This window comes from Cetorhinus maximus, chromosome 5 (genome assembly GCF_964194155.1).
Source record: "Cetorhinus maximus chromosome 5, sCetMax3.hap1.1, whole genome shotgun sequence".
Lineage (NCBI taxonomy): Eukaryota > Metazoa > Chordata > Chondrichthyes > Lamniformes > Cetorhinidae > Cetorhinus > Cetorhinus maximus.
In genome coordinates this window covers 14,704,494-14,721,585 of record NC_135883.1, presented here as the reverse complement: position 1 = coordinate 14,721,585, position 17,092 = coordinate 14,704,494, and the positions used below count along the sequence as shown (strand labels likewise).

At 45.4% G+C, this 17,092-nt stretch overlaps 1 protein-coding gene across 1 annotated transcript in view; it reads left to right on the top strand.

Annotated features, from left to right (window-relative positions):
- The first annotated feature begins 1,080 nt into the window (after window positions 1-1,080).
- ldah (lipid droplet associated hydrolase) overlaps window positions 1,081-17,092 on the top strand; it is a 344,701-nt gene continuing 328,689 nt past the window's right edge. Inside the window, exon 1 of the mRNA XM_078541547.1 lies at window positions 1,081-1,140. The gene's annotated coding sequence lies outside the window, so the exon portion shown is untranslated. The remainder of the gene's footprint in view (window positions 1,141-17,092) is intronic.

Below are 17,092 nucleotides of genomic sequence, written 5' to 3'. Positions count from 1 at the left end.
TGGAATAGAGGCTGTAAAGGGCCACGGGGTTGGGTGGAGGGGCATAGGTTGGTATACGGGCTACAAAGGGCCATGGGGGTGAGTATAGGGCATGAGTTAGCATGGATGGGGGCTTTAGGAGTGGATGCGGGGGTAAGGGACTGCGAGGGATGAGAGCTAGACAGATGTTTCACATTTTAATCTTTATTTTTGGACACAGTGCCGGAGCCCCGAAGGCGGGCATTCCGCCCTTCCCCACCCCACCCCCGGCAGCTGGCAGCCTCCTCACCAGCTCCCGGGCGGCCCAGCCCGGCTCCCGTCCTAACCCGATGGCCGGGCGGGCGTTTTGCCGGAGCCGGGAATTCTCCCGTCTCCGTGCACGCGACCCGGGAGCCAAAATGTGGGGGCGGCATTTGTGGGGAAGGGGAACAGGTCAAGGGGTTCATGATGAACCTCATAATGAGTGAGCTCAGGAGAGTCCAGGTGAAGAGTGTTTGGAGTTTCCCTGGTGGTCTAGTGGTCAGGATTCGGCGCTTTCACCGCCGTGGCCTGAGTTTGATTCCCGGCCAGGGGGACGCAGATTTATTGATCTTGTGAAATTGTCAAAATGAGTATGAATTACTTATTGATTGAGGAGTGTTTGGATGTTCAGTGCTCAGAACACATGCTGCAGATAAGCAATGTGACCCTTGGACCATCTATCAGATTTCCAAACATGTTAGAAAGTTGTCTGAATTAATCTTTATTCACCCAATTCAATCTTTATTCACCCCTGATTCATCTCGCCACCGGGTAGAGCTGTGATAATTGGAAGTCACCCTCATTTGATTTTTAAGACGATTTAAATGACATTTAAAGAAGCGGCAGCTCCGGTTGTAGTGAAGGGTTCGCTTTATGTGAAGTTGCTGAGCGCGGGTCAATAGTCACTTCCCCCCCCTGAATACACAGGGTAACAGACACTCCTTTAGTTTCAGTCCCAGTTATTGCGTTTCGAGCAAAACGAAACAAAAAGGAACATTTTTTATATATTTATATTTATTTAAAAAGCGCCAGAGCCCATTGATCGCGGAGGCGGCGAAGGGGGAACTTAGCGCCGGGAGCAGGAGGCGAGCGGGAGGGAGATAGAGGACGGACCGCAGCCACTGGAGAGAAGTGGGACAGGTAGGAAATGGGACAGAGAGAGGGGGAGGGTGATGGGGGAGAGGAGGTGAGATGGGGGTGGGGGAGAGAGTGGGGGTGGGGGAGAGAGTGGGGGTCAGGAGGGGGGTGGGGGTCAGGAGGGGGGTGGGGGTCAGGAGGGGGGTGGGGGTCAGGAGGGGGGTGGGGGTCAGGAGGGGGGTGGGGGGGGAGGGAGTCAGGAGGGGGGTGGGGGGGAGGGGGTCAGGAGGGGGGTGGGGGGGAGGGAGTCAGGGGGTGGGGGGGAGGGAGTCAGGGGGTGGGGGGGAGGGAGTCAGGGGGTGGGGGGGGAGGGTGGGGGGGGGAGGGAGTCAGGGTGGGGGGGGGAGGGAGTCAGGGGGTGGGGGGGAGGGTGGGGGGGGGAGGGAGTCAGGGGGGTGGGGGGGAGGGAGTCAGGGGGGTGGGGGGGAGGGTGGGGGGGGGAGGGAGTCAGGGGGGTGGGGGGGAGGGTGGGGGGGGGAGGGAGTCAGGGGGGTGGGGGGGAGGGTGGGGGGGGGAGGGAGTCAGGGGGGTGGGGTGGAGGGTGGGGGGGGAGGGAGTCAGGGGGGTGGGGGGAGGGAGTCAGGGGGGTGGGGGGAGGGAGTCAGGGGGGTGGGGGGAGGGAGTCAGGGGGGTGGGGGGAGGGAGGGAGGGAGTCAGGGGGGAGGGAGGGAGGGAGTCAGGGGGGTGGGGGGAGGGAGGGGGGAGTCAGGGGGGTGGGGGGAGGGAGGGGGGGAGGAAGTCAGGGGGGTGGGGGGAGGGAGGGGGGGAGGAAAGGGGGGTGGGGGTCAGGAGGGGGGGAGGAAGTCAGGGGGTGGGGGTCAGGAGGGGGGAGGGAGTCAGGGGGTGGGGGTCAGGAGGGGGGGAGGGAGTTAGGGGAGGGGGGGAGGGAGTTAGGGGAGGGGGGGAGGGAGTTAGGGGAGGGGGGGAGGGAGTTAGGGGAGGGGGGGAGGGAGTTAGGGGGTGGGGGTCAGGAGGGGGGGAGGGAGTTAGGGGGTGGGTGTCAGGAGGGGGGGAGGGAGTCAAGAGGGGGGGAGGGAATCAGGTGGTGGGGGTCAGGAGGGGGGAGGGAGTCAGGGGGCGGGGGTCAGGAGGGGGGAGGGAGTTAGGGGAGGGGGGGAGGGAGTTAGGGGAGGGGGGAGGGAGTTAGGGGAGGGGGGGAGGGAGTTAGGGGGTGGGGGTCAGGAGGGGGGGAGGGAGTTAGGGGGTGGGTGTCAGGAGGGGGGGAGGGAGTCAAGAGGGGGGGAGGGAATCAGGTGGTGGGGGTCAGGAGGGGGGAGGGAGTCAGGGGGCGGGGGTCAGGAGGAGGGGAGGGAGTCAGGGGGGTGGGGGTCAGGAGGGGGGTAGGGAGTCAGGGGGGTGGGGGTCAGGAGGGGGGGAGGGAGTCAGGGGGGTGGGGGTCAGGAGGGGGGTAGGGAGTCAGGGGGGTGGGGGTCAGGAGGGGGGGAGGGAGTCAGGGGGGTGGGGATCAGGAGGGTGAGGGGGGAGAGAGAAGGTGATATAGGGGTGAGGGGAGAGAGAAGGTGATATGGGTGTGAGGGGAGAGAGAAGGTGATATGGGAGTGAGGGGAGAGAGAAGGTGAAATGGGGTGGGGGGATTTGGGGGAGAGAAGGTGATGGATGGGGCAGATGGGGAGTGAGAGGGCCCGATGGGTGAGAGAGATGGGGCAGATGGGGGTTGTGTGGGGAGAGAGGGGTGAATGGAGGGGTGAAGAGGGGGTTGGGCCTTTGGCAGAGTCATACTTCGGGAACAGAAAATCACAGTAGAGGAAACACAATGGTTTGAATGGCTATCACACTCACAGAATGACTGACACCAGTCATTCTGAGCTGTCCTTGGCCATGATCTGTGTTTACATTGCTTGTATTTCAGTAATGCTGCTGGGTATTTGGTGCAGTTATTGTGTGAAATTGGTGAAGAAATCACATGAATGCATAAATAAACAGCAGTGTAGTTAATGGAAGTGTATCTGAACTATTAATTACTATAGTATAACATTAAATTTATTATGTCACTGACTTATAAACTCTCAATTGTAGGGTCACATATAATCATATTTCTGGTTTTAGTGTTAATGTCCATTGTATCATATTTAGAGCAATTTATATGAAGTTATGCACCATTGTATCATTGTAATTATGTAATGTTATCTGATACATGATGCATTATTATAAAATGCATTACATTTTACTTTGTTGGTGTAATTAATCTTACTTTGATCTCCATATAAACATCTTATAAAAATGTAAAAGCAGTTCAATTCTGCAATATTAACAGCATTGTCAGCTTCTTATAAACAACCACTGCAAGTATAGATACCATCATGCCCACCATCAGCATAATTTTCATGCATAAATATAAAAACAAACTAGTGATTATATACAAAATGTTGGGATATTACCTAATTAGATATTAAAAACAGTGAGTGGTCTCAGGATTCCAAAAGCACTGTGCTGATCGGCAGAGTTCTTTTCATAATGGTACCAGAATAATTGGTTACAATGGGTAGGACCAACATTGTATGACACCTTCAAAAAAAATGCTTCCACAGTGCCCGGATATGCAGTTCACTAAAATTCCTTTTTAGGGTCTGAGGAACCAGCACAGCACAGACAAGGCATGCCAGTTTGACCAACCGTAATTGGTAAAAATTAAAATGGCAATATCCGCGTTCACTGAGCTGAAACTTTGTATACTTTGGAGAACAATTGACAGTGTACCAAAAACCACACACTGCAGCATTCAGTGATGTACGGAAAGAAAGAGCCAGCAAAAATATAATAGCAAAAAATAATAATGAAACGGAAGTTTGAAGACAAGTGAAGCCTAAAATTGACCCACGTTCCTCGGAGACAGTCCTCTGCACAGACGAGCCCTGAAGCCGAGCTACTCACTGCCTGTGGAATGGAGAGCTCATGGGGAAGTTGCAGGTTTGGATGAGGTTACAACGATGGAAGTGTGAGGCCACGAACAGGTTTAAATGGTAGGCTGAAATTTTTGAGTTGAAGGACCGGGAACCAATTTGGTCAGCAAGGATGGGAATGTTTGGTGAATGGGATCTGCTGTGAGATTGAATTCATGAATCAGTGTTTTTCATGAGTTTAAGTTTGTGGAGGATGGGAGGTCAGCCATGAAAGCATTGCAATAGTTGTGTCTAGTGGTGATTATGGCATGGATGGGGGTTTCAGTGGCAGATGATCTGAGGCAGGGTTTGAGATGAGTGGCCTTTGTGATGGAAAGTACGGGGCTGAATGCTAAACTTGGGCTTGAATACAGGAGTTGTCTTCCAAAATTGCAAACTGTATTGTTTGGCTTGGGGCAATGACTGGGGAGGGAAATTGAATCACTGGTGCAGATAGGTAGTTTTGTAGGAAGGTATGAAGATGATGGCATATGTCTGCCCTGTGTTTGACGGAGGAAACTGTGGCTCACCCATGACTGAATTATTAGACTAGAAACCTGAGACTACAGAGGCAGTGGAGGTGTTGGGGGAGTAGAGCTGGAGGCGTAGGGAGAGGGTAATATTCCCCTACCCCCTTCCCACCCCACGGATCCTTAAGCTCTGACCTACTTTCTTAATCTATAACTTCCCTGGTACAGCATTTGTATCTCAAAAACATGTTGCCTTTACTTGACATTTGAAAGTCAAAGTTTCAAAGATCATGGATTTTTATGACGGTGTATGGAGATTCCAGACCTGATTGTTTGATAAGTTTGCAAATAATTAATAGAACTGGAAGAATTAACTTGATTTCCACCAGCAAATTTTTGCACTGAAGCTTTTCTTGAAGGGCTCACAGGTTACATTTAATCGGATCTTGGTAATGCGATTTCCACTCTCCAGTAAAACTCAAGGCAATTGCTAGCTTGCTGAGTTTATCAGAATTCAGAGTGTGTATAATATGCTGTAGATTTGCTGTTAGAAGTTTCTTAGGAGGGAACAGGACTCTTTCCAGTTGAACAACTGCATCTAATTTGTCACCATCTGAGCAGTCTTCATCCAAAGCTTTCTTCAGTAAGTATTGGCTAGTATTCTAGCATATGTTGAACAGCTATATGTTGAAACAGCTTTCTGTACAGGATTGAAAAAGTAAGCAAGGAACATAATGGCATCTGAGTAAAATGAGAGAACATTTGTTGATGATTATTGCTGAGTTGAATGTTCCAGGTCAACTTTTGTTTGATCATGCAGCTATGAAGTGCCTTGGGATGTTTTACTATGGTAAGGGTGCTGTTTAAATGCAAGTAGTTGTTGAAGGGTATTTGGGGATAGCTGGTCATCCATAGCTTTAGGTTTCATTTCCCAGTTTACTTCACCACCGATTTCTGACTGTGCCGTGTTTCTGCTGCTTGTTGCTATGTGCAGCTGGGTAAAGAGTCGGGCTGGGAAAGGGCTTAAAAACTTGCACAGCCGTGGAAGGCTAAAATCTCACTTGAATGGGTAACGGGGGGTGCTGTGGAGTGGGAGTGGTGTGGCTTGGTGCTAATGGGTGGAGCTGCTGACTAGGTCGTTCCTGTAATGCCATAGTTGATGCTGTGCCTAAAGTGTGTGGGATTGAATCAGGATGCTGTTCGAGCTTTTGCTAAATGTTAGGTTGGGCCTTATTGTTTTCAATCTGTTACGTTGACAGTGCCACCTACTATTGCAGCACCTTGGGAATGCTGAGACCACTCATTGTTTTTAATTTATAATAGATTCCGAGTTGTATGACAACCAGCCATTGGTAGGTAAGGTGTGTAATATACGGTAACAGTCAAGAAAGGAAGTGCTGTGTACCAGATTCAGATGGATAAATTTTAGCCGAGCATGAATTAAAAGAAAACCTTGAACTGTTTATCCCCATTATAAGTATGATGAGGGTGTCATGGGCCTGAATTTTCCAGTCGGCGGGCAGGCTTGGCAGGGGTGGTCACGGAGCTGACCGCCGCATGTGATCGGCTCCGCGCCGCCATTTTACGCGGACTGGCCAATTAAGGCCCGCCCAGCGTAAGATGCGAGACATAGCGCTCAGTGCCACCTGTGCGGGTTGGGGGGAGGAGAGAGAGTCGGGGCCAACGCTCTTTCACACATGCGCGCGAAAGAGCGCTTCAATCTCCCTGGGGCATGGAGCTGCCTCGGGGAGATTGAAGCGATTGCTAAAAAAATAAATAAATGGTTTAAAAATTTAATTAAACATATTCCCTCATGTGACGGGACATGTTTTTATATTCCAGAGAAATGTTTTATTTAATTAATAAAAGTTTTAGGAAACCTCATCCCGCTCGTGGATGAGGTTTCCTAAAAAACCGTGAAGGCCGCTTGGCCTTTTTGCCTGCCCGCCAACCTTAAGGTTGGATGGGCAGTGTAAAAAAAATTACATTAACTAATTCGTTAATGGCCTTAATAGGCCTATCAGTTATCGGCGTGCGCACAGCCGACTCCGGCGCACGTCCACCGAACAAAACATCGCGAGACAGCGCGACGATGTCAGGACGAACGACCATCATTGCACGTCATTTTACTCGCCCCCGCACGCTGACTGAAAAATTCAGGCCATGGTGTTTTGGGTGGTCTAGAATGCTGATTTCTTAAAGATAAAGAAATCAGTGTGAAACTGCTTCCCGAAAATTCATGCTGCAGCAAATTATAGTGTTAACATTTCTCCAATAGTTGTCACGGTATCGTATGCAGCACAGGAAATGGTTGTCTCAGTTTGAGTTTCACTGAATGAAGAAGGGCAGTCTAAGCCAACCCAAACCTTTGACCCGTAGCTCAGGCTAGCGCGGTCGTTTCTATCTTACAGTCAAACAAAAAAAAACATTTCAACGTCATGAGCAAAGAAGGCTGCAGTTTATTCAAAAGTGCTAAGTTTTTCTGTTAAGAGAAATAAAACTTGCCATTGCTACTGGCCAAACGTGTTTGCATCATTTGTTTTTAAATGAATTTTTAAATTAAGCATTGACTGCATTTTAATAGTTTAAAATAGTTTTCAATTTAAAGCAGCATTTATGTGTTACTGAGTGACATGCCTATCTATACAAAATTATGGCACCCTTAATTATTTTCTTAAATATATTTTAAAAAAATTGCACACCCTCCTAGTTAAGCATTTAAGGGAGCTGTTTGTGCCGCTGGCTCCCATTTCCTTTCAACAGAGAAATGTTGCATCCAAAGGTGTAGAGCTGAGGTTAAATTTGTTCAATTATCATAAGGAATTAGAAGAACACAATTTATAAAAAATTAATTGGGTTGGAATTTTTACTCTGAAGCGTGACTTTCACCATTGTAATTCCTTTTAAAAAGTGGATATAAAGAGTTTAGATTAATCAATATTTTATTCTTTGGGTTTTCTCTGATAATTGTTCAATCTGTGTGTGCTAATATTACTGCTGAAATTTTCAGGGAGGCATTACTAAACCCAAGTACAGGGGAATTGAATAGATTTGTGGTTGAAATGACCAGATTACTGAATCATTTTGGGCCAACAACAACAAAGCGAACTCTTTCTCTCCACAGATGCTGTCAGACCTGCTGAGTTTTTCCAGCAATTTTTGTTTTTGTTTCAGATTTCCAGCATCTGCAGTATTTTAACTGTTTCTAGTTGTTCGTTTAGCTGTCTCATGCAGCTGCAGATGATATGAAGCTTAGGAGTATTGTAAATTGCGAGGAGGACAGTGTAGAATTTCAAGAGGACATAGACAAGTTGGTGGAGTCGGCATATAGGTATCAGATGAAGCTCAGTGTGGAGAAGTGTGAGGTGATGCATTTTGGTAGGAAGAACATGTACAGTTCTGAGCGCCACGTTGTGGGAAGGATGTGAACACATTGGAGAGAGTGCAGAAGGGGTTTACAAAAATGGTTCCAGGGATCAGAAACTTCAGTTATGAGGATAGCTTGGAGAGTTTGGGACTGTTCTCCTTGGGCAAAGAGGCTAAGAGGAAATTTGATAGAGATGTTCAAAATCATGAGGGGGCTGGACAGTGTAGATAGGGAGAAGCTGTTCCCACTCGGAAAAGGATCAAGAACAAGAGGGCACAGATTTAAAGTGATTTGCCAAAGAAGCAAATGTGACGTGAGAAAAAACTTTTTCACACCATGAGTGGTTCGAGTCTGGAATGCACTGCCTGGAAGTGTGATGGAGGCAGGTTCAATAGAGGCATTCAAGAGGGCATTAAATGATTATTTGAATAGAAACAATGTGCAAGGGTACAGGGAAAAGGCAGGGCAATGGCACTAGGTCATAATGCTCATTTGGAGAGCCGGGTGCAGACACAATGGGCCGAATGGCCTCCTTCTCTGCTGTTAAAATTCTGTGATTCTGAGGCTGAATAATTCCTTAAACCCATTTCCCGCCAGTAATGCTAACCATAATCATATTTTCCCCCACCAAGGGTGTCAACCCAGTTTCCTTCAACTTTTTAGACTTTACCTCAAATTTAGATTGTGGGTGGAATTTCCTGTTGGTGCGTTTTCAGGAGCTTGCACCCACAATTATGCTAATTTGTCCACCCATTTTTGCCAATGTTTATTTGCATCCAAGTTCCCTGCCAATCTCATTAATATATACCTATCTTTCCAGTGCAATTTGCCTGAGATTGACCAAGCTAGTGCAAAAGAATGAGGAATTTCAAGCTTAAGTTACGTCCAGTGCAAATCAAGTTTCTGTGATCTTTTGCGGTGGTTTAAAAACATTACACCAGTGGCCGGCCTTGCTCACCAAACTGGCCGTGCTTCCAGATCACATGACTCACTGCGGCAAGTTTCTGCTAATTGTGCCCATTTGCGGGACTTGCAGGAGGCTCTTAAAATTATGCTTATTTTTAAGGCACAAATAGGCACCTTTTTAAAAGCTTTTTATTATTTAATATTAGAAACTGACCACCGTACACCAATAAAACTATTTAATGATTGTGTGTAATTTCTTTGTCATCTTCATAAAGCTACTGTCCGGTGTTGGACTAGACATTCTGACTAAAAATGCAAATTTTTTTTGTGATATTCTATTTTCAGCTAAGTGTAAGTTAATAGTTCTCCTGTTTAATTTTTGCAGTTGTAAGAGAAAGGGAGAGAAGGCATAAAGGAGTAGAGATGTGAGAACCTTTGGTGTCTCATACTATTTGCATTTGATATCTTCAGTGTCAAGACTATGTAGGGAAAACAATTTAAAAGCAAACAGAATGCTTAGAATACATAGCCAGAGTAGTGAAGAATAGCCTAGAAATTACTGTTGCTAATATTATCAGACCAATAACGAACATGTTTTTCAACATTCCTGCAGTGATTACGTTAACACAGATGTTGACCTGTTTATTTTTAAGTGGGTTAATGTTCCTGCTAACCTAGTAGGCAGAGAAATGTTCTATGAATGCATTAAAAGTTTGTTCGCTAATATCACCAACTGTAATTTGTAGGTAAATAAGGTTATGCTGTGACATCACGACACACTAGTCAGACCTGACTTTGAGTACTGTGTGCAGCTAAAAGGGTCGTCATATTGATGTATGCAAAGTATTAGCTGTACAGATAAGGTGAAAAAAGAATATTTTCTCAGTCTGGACAGTAGAGCAAGATGCTGTAAATTTAAATTGGTGAAAAGTAAGTTTAAAATAGATTATTAGGAAAAAATCTCTCATCTACATCAGGAAAATTTAATTTATGATCAGAAATAACTGCCTGAATTTTGCTGTGATGATGAAACTGTCGGTGTTTGCTGTCATTCTTTACTCCTCTGAAACTGACCACGACTTCAGGAATCTGCACATGCCCAGAATAATACAGAATTCCAGTGTAAGTGATTCTACACTCTTCCAGTGCATCCACTGCCTCCAACCTCATTGTTCCCCAGTCCCATAGGGCCAGTTTCTACCTCCTCCAAGGGCACGCAAGCAGGACTGTACTGTAGACCAATTCTTTTAATTTGTTCCTATCCCACTGAACTAATTCCCTCTTGCCTTTAAGCTTTTCCTCTCATCCATTCTGTACTCACCTGGCGTCTGTGACTCCCTGATGCTCTGTACCACTTTAAGAATTGTAGATTCTGTAGCCCCAATTCTCTTCCTTTCACCTAGGACATAAAACCCCCTATATACTCACCTCTCACCAGGCACTTTATTTCTTCCTTTATAATGATCCAACCAGTTCCTATACACCGCTTCCCTCCTTTGGCTATCTAAACTTGATCTCATCTTGGATGACTCCATTCACTTGCTCCAGATAAAAAGCGTGGCTATGAGAACCCCCATGTACCCCAGCTATTAGTTGGTTTTTTTTTGTTGCAGAGTATGTTGAACACTCCTTGTTCTAGATAAAAACAAAAAGCTACTGCGGATGCTGGAAATCCAAAACAAAAACAGAATTACCTGGAAAAACTCAGCAGGTCTGGCAGCATCGGTGGAGAAGAAAAGAGTTGACGTTTCAAGTCCACATGACCCTTCAACAGAACTCTGTTGAAGGGTCATGTGGACTCGAAACATCAACTCTTTTCTTCTCCACCGATGCTGCCAGACCTGCTGAGTTTTTCCAGGTAATTCTGTTTTTGTACTCCTTGTTCTAGGCCTATCCAGGCATACAGATGGCCCCCTTCTTTGGTATATTGACCACTGTGTAGGTGCTGCCCCTCGCTGTTGCTCTGACGTTGTAAATTCTATTCACTATGCTTCTAGTTTGTATCCATTCCTTGCCTTTAGGTAATCCATGTCTGACTCCTCCTTTCCCTATCCAGACTTCTCATTTTCCTTTCTCTCCCTTAAATAGCATCCTGCTGACTTCTACACCTACTTGGACTTTGTTTCTTCTTATCTCATTCTCCCAATTTCTCTGCCTTTGTCAAATCTGCTAGCTTCCACACCAGAGCTCTGGAATGTCCTTTTATCACTCACTCAAGGATTCCCCTCTGCTGTGGTCAGCAGAGCAGTTGAGCAGCTTTGTCCTATTCCCCGGAAGTCTTTCAACTACGAGAGAGTTCCTCTTGATTTTCACTTTCTCCCCGACCCATAGATTCATCAGATTATCATCTAACATTTCCACCATTTATAATGTGCATTTATATATAATGTAATTTCATCATCAAGTAAACCTTCCCATCCATTCCCTCTTCACTTTCTTGAGCTATTGTTCCTCTGTGGCTCTGGTTCATTCTTCCAACGCTTATAGTTGCCCATCCCAGTATCTTCCTGTGCAAATGTAGGGGATGTAATACATGCCTATTCACTTTCTCCAGTACCACTATCCAGTGACTCAAACAGTCCTTCTTTGTGAGACAGTAATTTACGTATGCTTATTCTAATTTACTATTTGATTCTTGTTGCATGATCTCCTGCAGATGGGGGATTTTAAGCACCAGTGAGATGATCTCTTTGCTGAGCATTTCCATTCTGTCTTCAAGTGTGATCCCAAGGTACTTGTGGCCTGCCTGTTTTAATGCCCTCTCCTGTTTCCACACTGATCTCTCTCTGATTGGTCTTGTACACTTTTAATGAAACTGAACGCAAGCGCTTCAAGAATGGTGCCTCTTCTTTGGCCTACACACTCGGCAAACACCTGTCCTTAACTTGAATAACTTTATTAATTATTATCTTAATTATATAATCTTAATTATATCCTCACTTTCAAAACTGTGTTAATTTCATATCTGATGCCAGTTTTTCTATGTTTTGCATTTCTCCCATCTTCTCTCATTTCTCAGGTCTCTCACTTATTCAAGTATTTACACATCCTTTGTTTCTTTATTGCCTAAATGCTTCTGTCCATTTCTTGACAGAGATAAGATACATCATTCTGCTCATATATGTACAACCTTCCTTTTTCCTTTTTCAGATTGTCTGTTTGTTGGCACCTTATTGCATTAATGTAAAAGGGCAAGCATCCAAAATATTAACTTGTCTATATTTTCCACAGTCGGCAATTGATCGGCTGTGTGTTGTCAGCATTTTCTGTTTTTGTTTCAAATTCCAATCCTTTGCAGTATCTTGCTTTTAACTTACCTTTATTTCATTCTTTCTTGGGATAATTAAAATTACCAAATATTATTGCGCTCTTTGAACTATTTGCCGATCTTGGCCCTTTATTTCACCTCCACTGTTTGATGGTTTGTAATACACATTGAGAATTATATCCCTGGCTATTTCTAAATTCTATTCATATGGATACAGTTTAACAGAACCAGCTGGGGCATCTTTTCTTCTTTTTCCCCTGTTCTCTCTGTTATTGCTATTTCACCATATCTCTCTGTAGTTACTAATGCTTCTAATACTCCAATTTTGTTTTGAATACTTTGTGTACTTGATCCTGACCAGTTTCTTTTTGGAATGTTCTTGCTCTTTTCCAGCTTTTCTCATTTTTTTCACTATTGAATCTCCTCCCTTTACCATTCTCCTTTTCTTGTAGTCCACATGGCTTTTAGCCTCTCTCAAGGCAGTCCCTTGCTCCTCTCGGAGACAGTGTTCTCAAGACCATCCTCCTCAGAGCCACTTTCACCGTCTTTAACTAAAAACCTTCAAGAAGTAAGTGCTTGCCAGTTCTTGATCCATTTAGGTTGGGATGTTATTAAAACCAGGAGATGAAGTTAGTAGTTCATGGCCAGCAGCACTTGGGTCGCATTACGGACTATTGTATGGCTGTGAATCTTGATTTTCTCCACCATAAGAGAATGTGACTGGTTAAACTCGTACGGAGTTCTGTTCTCAGCTAGTGTATATTAAACATTCTGAGAGCGTTCGCAGGCTCCCAATTCTTGCCATTATGTAATATTTATATTTCACTTTATAAAATGCCCAGGTGATCCAACTGACCCACCTCGCCCAGCATGTTCTGGAAATTGGAGAGATAGGCTTGACTGCAGAATTGTCCTGTCACTTTGGTGTTGCTGCAAAATAGAGATTGTGATGCTCCTAGTACTTAACCGCCAAAATGTTTTTTTAGAAATTTACTGGGCTTCAGGAGATTATTTCAGATTCATGACAGATATTACCAGCTGCCCCGGTGTGTGGAATAGATTTGCTTTTGCTCATGTTTGGGCATAAAGCAGAACAACCGAATAAAGGATTTCATTTGATTAAGATATTCAACGACTGGATTATGTCAGAGTTCAAAGATTGCTTGGGATCAGTGTTGTCTTCTGAGCAATTGAATATTAAACACATGATTAAACAGCCCTACTATTTCTTGAATAATTGATGAGAATTCAGTGGTAAGAATAAAGTATTTAACGGCACAGCATTTCTTCTGTGTTTGTATGTTATACAAGTAACAAAGTAAACAATGTCTATGGAGCATGCAGTGATGCATATTTTTTTTATTTAAAATAATTAATCAGCTATTGAATGGGCTAATAGAAGGCTTACTAGTTAGTCATGCCATGCTATAAGTTTTGAAACATTTTAAACTAGTCAGCTATTACTGAATTAATCAAAAGAGGTACAATTGTTGAATTGGCTTTCCTGTATTTTTTTTTGAAACTAGATGTCTCATTCTCTTTTAAAGCTCGATGAGGGCGCTGGTTCCTCCAGGGAGTGCAGACAGAGCCAAGCTTCTGGTACCACAAGCAGCCTGTCTGTACAGGAGGGGAGGAAGAGCAATAGTAATAGGGGATTCTATTGTCAGGGGAACAGATAGGCTCTACTGTAGCCGTCAATGTGACTCAAGGATGGTGTGTTTCCTCCCTGGTGCCAGGGCCTGGGATGTCACTGAACAGCTGCAGGGCATCCTGAAGGGGGAGGGTGATAAGGCAGAGGTCGTGGTACATGTTGGTACCAATGACATAGGTAGAAAGAGGGATGAGGTCTTGCATCAAGAATTTAGGGAGTTAGGCAGTAGACTAAAAAGCAAGACCTCTCGGATTGTAATCTCTGGATTACTCCCAGTGCCACATGCGAGCGAGCTCAGAAATAGTAGAAAAGTGAAGATGAATACGTGGCTTAAGGGTTAGTGCAGGAGGGAGTGTTTTAGATTCTTGGATCACTGGGACCATTTCTGGGGAAGGTGGGACCTGTACAAGTGGGGCGGTCTACATCTGAGTCCGAGTGGGACTAACATCCTTGCGGGCCGGTTTGCTAGTGCTGTTTGGAGGAGTTCAAACTAATTTGGCAGGGGGAGGGGACACAGAATGTTAGCAGAATAGGGACACATCATAATACAGTAAGACAATCAAGTCCGAGGGAGGTCAGCTGCATTAAGTTTCAAGGGAGCAAGGCAAGGCTGGATGGCCTCTACTTTAATGCCAGGAGTATTACAGGTAAAACAGATGAGTTGAGGGTGAGGATTGACACGTGGGATTGTGATATAGTAGCCATCACTGAGACGTGGTTGAGGGAGGGGCAGGATTGGCAGCTCAACATTCCGGGATATAGAATCTTCAGGTGAGACAGGGGAGGGAGTAAAAGAGGAGGAGGCATTACATTATTAGTTGAGCCAGTTGCTGCAGTAAGGAGAGATGATATCTTGAAGGGGGCATCGAATGAAGCTTTGTGAGTAGAGCTTAGGAATAAAAAAGGGGCAGCCACGTTGTTAGGTGTTTATTATAGACCCCCAGATAGTCAGCAGGAAATTGAGGAGCAAATATGTGCACAATTTGCGGAGCTGTGTAAAAACAATAACAATAGGGTAATTATATTAGGTGATTTCAACCTTCCCAACATTAATTGGGATAGACATAATGTTAAGGGCTTGGATGGAGTGGATTTCTTGAAATGTGTACAGGAGAATTTTTTAGGTCAATATGTAGAGGGTCCAACAAGGGATGGCGCAGTGCTGGACCCAAGAGAATGAGGGTGAAGGTATTGAACTCGGGGAGAGAGACTACGAGGTTCTTAAGCAAATTGATATAGGGAGTGACAAGGTATTGGAGGTGTTGGCAGGCTTAAAAGCTCCAGGTCCGGATGATTTGTGTCCCAGGCTGCTGAGGGAGGCAAGGGAGGAGATCGCAGGGGCTCTGACCCAAATTTTTAATTCCTCTCTAGCCACGGGGGAGGTGCCGGGGACTGGAGAACAGCTAATGTGGTTCTGCTATTTAAGAGGGGTTGCAGAGATAAGCCAGGGAACTACAGGCCAGTGAGTCTCACGTCAGTGGTAGGGAAACTATTGGAGAAAATTCTGAAGGAGAGAATCTATCTCCACTTGGAGAGGCAAGGTTTGATCAGGGATAGTCAGCATGGCTTTGTCAGAAGGAGGTCATGCCTAACAAATTTGACTGAATTTTGTGAGGAGGTGACCAGGTGGGTAGATGAGGGTAGTGCAGTTGATGTAGTTTATATGGATTTCAGCAAAGCCTTTGACAAGGTCCCACATGGGAGACTTATAAAGAAGGCACATGGGACACAGGGTAATTTGATAAGGTGGATTCAAAATTGGCTTAGTTGTAGGAGACAGAGGGTGATGACAGAAGGATGATTTCGTGACTGGAAGCCAGTGTCCAGGGGCGTACCACAGGGATCTGTGCTGGGTCCCCTATTATTTGTCATTTATATAAACAATATAGATGACTATGTGGGGGGTAGGATTAGTAAGTTTGCGGATGACACAAAGATTGGCCGGGTGGTTAACAGTGAGGTTGAGTGTCTTGGGCTACAGGGAGATACAGACGGGATGGTCAAATGGGCAGATAAGTGGCAGATGGAATTTAACCCTGAAATGTGTGAGGTGATACACTTCGGAAGGAGTAATTTGACAAGGAAGTATTCAATGAACGGCATGACACTAGGAAGTTCTGCGGAACAAAGGGACCTTGGCATGTGTGTCCATAGATCTCTGAAGGCGGAGGGGCATGTTAATGGGGTGGTGAAAAAGGCATATGGGACACTTGCCTTTATCAATCGAGCCATAGATTACAAAAGTAGGAAGGTCATGTTGGAGTTGTTTAGAACCTTGGTGAGGCCATAGCTGGAGTAGTGTATGCAGTTCTGGTCGCCACATTATAAGAAGGATGTGATTGCACTGGAGGGGGTGCAGAGGAGATTCACCAGGATGTTGCCTGGGATGAAACATTTAAGTTATGAAGAGAGTTGGATAGACTTGGGTTGTTTTCATTGGAGCGGAGAAGACTGAGGGGTGACCTGATCGAGGTGTACAAGATTATGAGGGGCATGGACAGGGTGGATAGGGAGCAGCTGTTCCCCTTAGTTGAAGGGTCAGTCACGAGCGGACATCATTTCAAGGTGAGGGACAGGAGGTTTAGGGGGGATGTGAGGAAAAACTTTTTTACCCAGAGGGTGGTGACGGTCTGGAATTCATTGCCTGGGAGGGTGGTGGAGGCGGGTTGCCTCACATCCTTTAAAAAGTAGCTGGATGAGTACTTGGCACGTCATAACATTCAAGGCTATGGGCCAAGTGCTGATAAATGGGATTAGGTAGGTAGGTAGGTCAGGTGTTTCTCACATGTCGGTGCAGAATCGATGGGCCGAAGGGCCTCTTCTGCACTGTGTGATTCTGTGATTTTAATGAAAACCTCTCTTTATCAAGGTAAGTTAAGAATTTCAGATTTTTTTAACAATAAATGGTAGTCCTATTGGGCAGCCCATTTTTGCCTCACCTCAGGTGAAGAATGGATTTGGAAATCTCTGAAATACAAGTTGATTTTGATCTGTTGTTTCTAGTCCAGGCTGCAAGATATTAAATACAGTTCCCCAACCCCTCCCATGTTCTCCCCTTTTTTCTTCCTCATTACACGAAGGCAGCAGTTTACACCCAGGTGTCGTTCCGTGGACAGCTTTCGCTATTTGGTCCCTGTTTTAAATGATCAGACAATGCCAGGATCAGGCAGCACATTGACCCACTTAGTCAATAATTACAGTTTCCATTTGTGAGTACTCACAAGAGCAGAAATGTGGGAGATCTCGCATGTTTATATTGGGTAAATGCAGACCGAAAGATTTTCCCCACTTACTGTGAAATTTGGAATATGCAGAACTATTTTGCTATGATTATCCCTTCCCTGCTGGGTTGTTGCACTGCATAATACTGTGAACCTCCTATATTATGACCTG